Source organism: Nicotiana tabacum, chromosome 11 (assembly GCF_000715075.1).
Source record: "Nicotiana tabacum cultivar K326 chromosome 11, ASM71507v2, whole genome shotgun sequence".
Taxonomy (NCBI): domain Eukaryota; kingdom Viridiplantae; phylum Streptophyta; class Magnoliopsida; order Solanales; family Solanaceae; genus Nicotiana; species Nicotiana tabacum.
The window spans coordinates 43250727-43258346 of NC_134090.1; the positions used below are offsets into that span (position 1 = coordinate 43250727).

At 39.5% G+C, this 7620-nt stretch overlaps 1 non-coding gene across 1 annotated transcript; it reads right to left on the reverse strand.

Moving 5' to 3' along the window:
- Positions 1-1042: 1042 nt before the first annotated feature.
- Positions 1043-1147, reverse strand: LOC142166609 (U6 spliceosomal RNA). The gene has a single exon (XR_012697013.1). It is a non-coding gene; the product is annotated as a U6 spliceosomal RNA (small nuclear RNA).
- Between the last annotated feature and the right edge of the window lie 6473 nt (positions 1148-7620).

Genomic DNA, 7620 nt, shown 5'->3' on the forward strand with positions numbered 1-7620 from the left:
CCAACAAAAGATATTTCTATGTCTCCCTTAAGAACATGATCTCTAATAAAATGATGCTTGATATCTATATGCTTTGCTCTAGAATTATGCACATGATTTTTTGAAAGACAAATAACACTTGAATTATCACAAAAAATTTATGTAGGTTTAAAGGAAAGTTCATAGTCACCCAGTTGTGGGACATCCATAGTAATTGTGCACAACATTGTCCAATAACAATGTATTCAGCTTCAGTGGTAGATAATGCAACCGATGCTTATTTTTTACTGTTCCAGGATATCGAAGCCTTTCCAAGTAATTGACATGTACCACTTGTGCTCTTTCTATCTTCCTTATCACCTGCAAGGTCAGCATCTGAAAAACCTTCTAATTTAAAAGAGTTAGAGCAAGGATACCATAGTCCGTGGGAGACAGTCCTAATGAGATATCAAATGATTCTCTTTACAACAGTCAGATGAGATTCTTTAGGAGCTGACTGAAACCTGACACATTTACACACACTGAACATAATCAAAGAAGGCATATGTTCTTTTACTAAGCAGTCATCACATGGAACTTTAATAGAACATTCTCAACATTTTGAAAAACGAAAGTAACCTAGTATTAATTAACATTCACACAGTCAAAACAGTCAACTATAATTAAAAATATTTCAACAGCACCAAAAGAAGGTTCAAGTATCTAAAACCATACAAACAAAGAATGTACTTACTTCCATTGTAGTGGTGGACTCCAATCTTAGCCAGCATAGAATAGTACTCTATCTCAGACTTTCTGAGTGGAGGGCAGTTGTTGGCAATGATGATAAGCTTTCCTGTAATTTACCAAAGCAAAATTCAGAAATCCATGTTACATAACAGTCAAGACAATTCCTTCATAACAGCAGAAACCCATAATCTCTATGATTCCGGAAAACAAAAGTCATTTACAGATATATAACCAGCACCATAACTCTCATTATTCAATCAACATACCATGCCCACAACGTTAAATCACTCATTGAACATTTTCTGATAATTTCTTAATCTAAGCAATTTTTAGTACAAATTTGGACCATTACTCGATCAATGCAAATCATCCTTGGGCACAGACCATGCTAATCTACTCAGTGTCGTTGCAATTCTAACCTAAGCAAGGTTTGAACTACCACAAGCAAGAAATTGAAATACATGGGATCTAACCCTAGACCACATTTCTTGTCAAATAAAACCCATGTTTGACAATCTACATTTTTGCATAATAATCTGCTAAAAGATCAACTTTTTACATTGCTTCAGTCAAAATATTAGCATGTATCTACAGCTGCAAAGCTTGACATACAACTAATATGCAACAAAAACAACCAAAATCTGGATAACATATTAATCAACTAATTGAATCTAAAACACAATCTGAATAACCTGAAAAATAATAATTCAAACTAATATACTCGATTCTAAACCAATAAAGTGACTACACGTAGTTGACAGAATCAGTAGCTGAGGGATGAAGTAATATGGCTAACTCGAACATATAGATGACTAAACTAAGAATCACCGAGAGAAGACTAACATCATTGATTCACACTAACAAACGACTAACTAATACCGCTAACTCAAACAAACGGGCAACCAAATTGACAAGTGATTATGCTGAAAAGCTGAAACTTTAGTTAATTATCACGACGAGCTAAACATGAACTAACAGAAACTGTACTTGAAGTTTACAAACTTGAATCAATAACTAATTTGAAAAAAGAAATACATGAATATTTTGGAATATAATTATTACATGAAGATTAGAAATGTTAAGGATACGAATAGTATGTATAAGTGATTAAATTATATTTTAGATTATCAATGATGCATTAGAATTCTTTGTCAGGTGATATAGTTTTTATTTTTTTAAGTTGGCACTAAATAGGATCAATATTAATCATTTCAAGAGCTTTTGCTTTTTAGAAAAAATTATATGACAACTAAATTACATAGTTTAATATATTTATGTGAGTTTTAAAATTTTATATTCATTGATAAAATACACGTGCAACGTGCGTATCCTAAAACTAGTATATATATATATATATATATATATATGTCGCGCCCCGGACTTTCCACCCTCGAGAGTCGTGATGGCGCCTACTAGTAAAAGATAGGCAAGCCACTTATCTTAATCTTTTCATTTTTTAATCCATTAACAATTATAATTTAACATTTATAAACAACGGAAATTAATAGAGCGAAAGAATGAAAATTAACAATTTAACTAACATCAATATGAATCCATAACATATACTACCCAGAACTGGTATCACAATCTCACGGTCTGTCTAAGAAAACTACAAATAAAGTCTGAACAAGAATAGTACATGTCTGTCTCTGAAATAGTAAAGAACAGATGAAAACTAGATAGGGAGGGGACGCCAAGGCCTGCGGACGCCTGCAGGACTACCTCGGGTATCCTGGTGGACTGAAGGTAGCAACCCCTAGCTAGGTCTGTATGCTCCAGTACCGGGATCTGCACAAAAGAGCACAGACTGTAGTATCAGCACAACCGACCCCATGTGCTGGTAAGTGTCGAGCCTAACCTCAGCAAAGTAGTGACGAGGCTAGGACATAACAACCAATAACCTGCAGCTAAACAGTATCTAACAGGAAAATAGTAATAAAAGTGATTCAGAAGTAACGGGGAAAGGGTAACATGCTATGGAGGAAAATACCAACATAATAAATCACAGTGATAGTGGAATAAGACAATTAAGGTACTCGAACCAAAGCAACAAGAAATCAAAATAAATAGGAAATGAGTGCACGACATCATCCTTCGTGCTTTTACTCTCATTCCTCACCAATGCAATCAAGTAGTGAAAATGTGCATGGCATCACCCTTCGTGCTTTATCTCTCTTCCTCACCATATGCATCAATATCAATAAACATGTACACGGCATCACCCTTCGTGTTTTATTACTCTTTCCTCACCAAACGCATAGATATGAATGTGCATGATATCACCCTTCGTGCTTTATCACCAAATAATAGCAACAACAATATCCCGGCAAGGGAATCAATAATAAGCATAAATACATCCCGGCAAGGGAATCAACAATAAGAATTAAATACGTCCCGACAAGGGAATCAACTATAACCAAACTTGCACCACTAATCAACCTTACAATTGAACCTCAACTAGAGCCAATGCTCAACAATAACCAAATACCAAGAAAACAATCATAAATCTTGCTCAACATGGATAATCAACAATTTAGGCAACTTTAGTACTTATTAAGAGATACAACATTTACAATTTAAGACTCACGAGCATGCTTGACACCGACGTATAGATACTTGTCACCACACCTATACGTCGTATACTACACTAACATATAGGAAATAAGGCACAATACCTATTCCCTCAAGCTTAAGGTTAGACCAAACACTTACCTCAATGCCACAAACACAATTCAAGCCTCAACTTATCGCTTTACCTCTTGTTTCCACCACTAATTCACTTGTATCTAGCCACAATTTACTTAACGATATTAATAAACGCTAAATGAACTAATTCTAATGCATGAAAATCGGTTTTATAAAGATTTCCCAAAAAGTCAAAAATCGACACCGGGCCCACATGGTCAAAACTCGAGGTTCGAACCAAAACCCGATTACCCATTCACCCACGAACCCAAATAAATAATTTATTTTGAAATCGGACCTCAAATCGAGGTCCAAATCCCCAAAAATTAAAAATCCTAAGTTCTACCCAAAACACCCAATTTCCCCCATGAAAACCCTTGATTTTGAATTGAAATCATGTGAAAAGATCTTATAGATTAAAGAAAATGAGTGAGAAATGATTTACAATCGATTTGGAGAAGAACTTTTCTTTAGAAAATCGTCCAAGAGAGTTTAGGTTTTGAGAAAGTTTGAAAAATGAAGAATTTTCGGCTAATTTATAATTTGCACAGACGCACATATCGCATTTGCGATGGGATGTTCGCAAATGCGAACTCGCAATTTCGGCCAAAGCTTTGCAATTGCGAAGGATGGCCTATCTCTGCTTTCTTTACAAATGCGAACAATGTTCACAATTGCGGTGCCTGTCAAGGTCGCATTTGCGACATAAGCTTCGCAAATGCGAAGGTTCCCTACCCAGCCCAGTCTTCGCAAATGCGATGGGTGTTTGCAAATGCGAGCTTGCAATTGCGAGGCTGTAGACCTGCAATATACCAGCAGTTTTCCTAAGTCAAATTTCACTCAGTGGCCTATCCAAAACTTACCGGAGCCCTCGGGGCTCCAAACCCAAACATGCACCCTAACCTAAAAACATCATACGGACTTCTTCTTGCGATCAAATCATCAAAATAACTTCAACAACTATGAATTAAGCCTCAAATTCATGAAATCACCCAAGAGCATCAAATTTCCATTTTTTCTCAAATAAGGGTCCGATTCATACTAAACGGACTCCGATTCATACTAAACGGACTCCGATTCTTACCAAACTTCATAGATTCATCTTAATTATTATTTCAAACTTGTACGGGGCTCCGGAACCTAAATACGGGCCCGATACCATCAATTTTCAAACATCTTTTCACTTCCAAAAACTCTTATATTTTCAGAAAATAATTTTCTTTAAAAATTTATTTCTCGAGCTTGGGATCTCAGAATTCAATTCCAGGTATATGCCAAAGTCCCAAATATTACTACAGATCCTACGAGATAGTAGGGTCACTGGTCCGGGTCCGTTTACTAAGAATATTGACCAAAGTCAATTTTATTCAATTTTAAAAGTCAATTTCCTTATTTCACTTAGTTTTCACATAAAAAATTTCCGGAAACACGTCCGGACTGTGTACGCAAATCGAGGTAAGACAAGGAAAGATTTTAAGGCCTCAGAACACAGGATTTACTTGTAAAACAAGTGATGACCTTTTGGGTCATCATATTATCCACCTCTAGAACAACCATTCGTCCTCAAACGGACATAGAAAGGAAGTACCTAAGTCAGAGAAGAGATGGGGATATCAACTTCGCATATAGGACTCGGACTCCCAGGTCGATGCCTTAACAGGCTGACCTCTCCACTGAACACAAACAGAAGGAAAACTCTTCGATCTCAACTGACAAACCTGCCGGTCTAGGATAACTACCAATTCCTCCTTATAGGACAAGTCCTTGTCCAACTGGAAAGTGCTGAAATCTAACACATGGGATGGATCTCCGTGATACTTCCTAAGCATGGACATATAAAAAACTGGATGCACGGCTGATAAGCTCGGCGGCAACGCAAGCCTGTAAGCCACCTCTCCCACTCGATCAGGAATCTCGAAAGGACCAATGAACCTAGGGCTTAGCTTGCCCTTCTTCCCAATTCTTATCACGCCCTTCATAGGCGACACCCAAAGCAACACCCGCTCACTGACCATGAATGCCACATCACGAACCTTATGGTCGGCATAACTCTTTTCCCTGGACTGAGCTGTATGAAGTCTATCCTGAATGATCTTCACCTTGTCCAAAGCATCCTGCACTACATCCGTACCCAAAAACCGAGCCTCTCCCTGCTCAAACCATCCAACCGGCGACCGGCACCACCTACCATGTAGTGCTTTATTGGGAGCCATCTAAATGCTCGACTGGTAGCTGTTGTTGTAGGCAAACTCTGCTAAAGGCAAGAACTGATCCCACGAACCTCCAAAGTCCATAACACAAGCTCAGAGCATATCCTCCAAAATCTGAATAGTACGCTCGAACTGTCCGTCCGTCTGGGGATGAAATGCTGTGCTCAGCTCGACCCGTGTGCCTAACTCTAGCTGAACTACCCTCCAGAAACGTGAGGTAAACTGCGTACCTCGGTTTGAAATAATAGACATGGGCACACTATGGAGACGAACAATCTCTCGGATATAGATCTCTGCCAACCGCTCAGAAGAGTAGGAGACTGCCACAGGAATGAAATGTGTTGACTTGGTCAGCCTATCAACAATAACCCACACTACATCGAACTTCCTCCGAGTCTGTGGGAGTCCAACAACGAAATCCATAGTGATCTGCTCCCACTTCCACTTAGGAATCTTGATCTTCTCAAACAAACCACCAGGTCTCTGATGCTCATACTTTACCTGTTGACAATTCAAACATCGAGCCACATATGCAACAATATCCTTCTTCATCCTCCTCCACCAATAATGCTGTCGCAAATCCTGATACATCTTAGCGGCGCCCGGATGAATAAAGTACCGGGAACTATGGGCCTCCTCTAAAATCAGCTCTCGAAGTCCATCCACATTAGGCACACAAATACGACCTTACATCCTCAAAACTCCATCATCTCCCAATGTAACCTGCTTGGCACCTCCGTGCTGCACCGTGTCCCTAAGAACACACAAATGAGGATGTAAGGTCGTATCAGCCACCACATTGGCCTTTCTCGGATGATATAAGATGGTGATATCATAGTCTTCAATAGCTCTAACCACCTTCTTTGCCGCAAATTTAGCTCCTTTTGTTTGAATAAATACTGCAGACCCTTGTGATCCGTGAACACCTCACACGACACGCCATATAAATAATGCCTCCAAATCTTCAGTGCGTGAACAATGGCTGCTAACTCCAAATCATGAACTGGATAATTCTTCTCATGAATCTTCAACTGTCGCAAAACATATGCAATAACCTTGCCATTCTGCATCAACACCGCACCAAGTCCAATACGCGATGCATCACAGTACACTGTTTATGGCCCTGAACCTGTGGGCAAAACTAACACCGGCGCCGTAGTCAAAACTGTCTTGAGCTTCTGGAAGCTCGCCTCACACTCGTCCAACCACCTGAACTGGGCACCCTTCTGGGTCAACCTGGTCATCGGGGCTGTAATAGCCCGCCAAACCTAAGAAGCTCCGGATATTTGTAGCTGATGCGGGTCTAGGCCAGTCCTTGACTGCCTCTATCTTCTTAGAATCTACTTGAATACCCTCTGCTGATACAACATGACCCAAGAATGCAACCGAACTCAAACAAAACTCACACTTCGAAAACTTAGCATATGACTATCCCTTAGAGTCTGAAGAATGACTCGAAGATGATGCTCATGCTCCTCCCTACTGTGGGAGTAAATCAAAATATCATCAATGAAGACAATCACGAAAGAATCCAAATAAGGCTTGAACACTCGGTTCATCAAGTCCATGAAAGCTGCTGGGGCATTTGTCAACCCGAATGACATGACTAAGAACTCATAATGCCCGTACCGAGTGCGAAAAGCTATCTTAGGGACATTGGATGCCCTAATCTTTAACTGATGGTAGCCAGATCTCAAGTCAATCTTAGAAAACATGGTACCCTGAAGATGATCAAACAGATCATCAATCCTTGACAACAGATACTGTTGCACCCCCTTTTTTCCCTCCGCGGAGAGAAGTCCGGGTTTCGACATTCATGGGGGGTAATAACTCATTTCCTTTTGGGATTGAGTATTTGAAGAGTCGCCACCTAACAGGTTATGGTGCGTTGGGGCACCTAGAGCTATTAACTCTTGGATTGGTTTGCATTACTAGAGATTAGGGTAAGGGCTTGAAATGAGCTCGAGGGAAAGGTGTTAGGCCTCCCTATTGGTCCACAACTATGGGTCTCAACTGA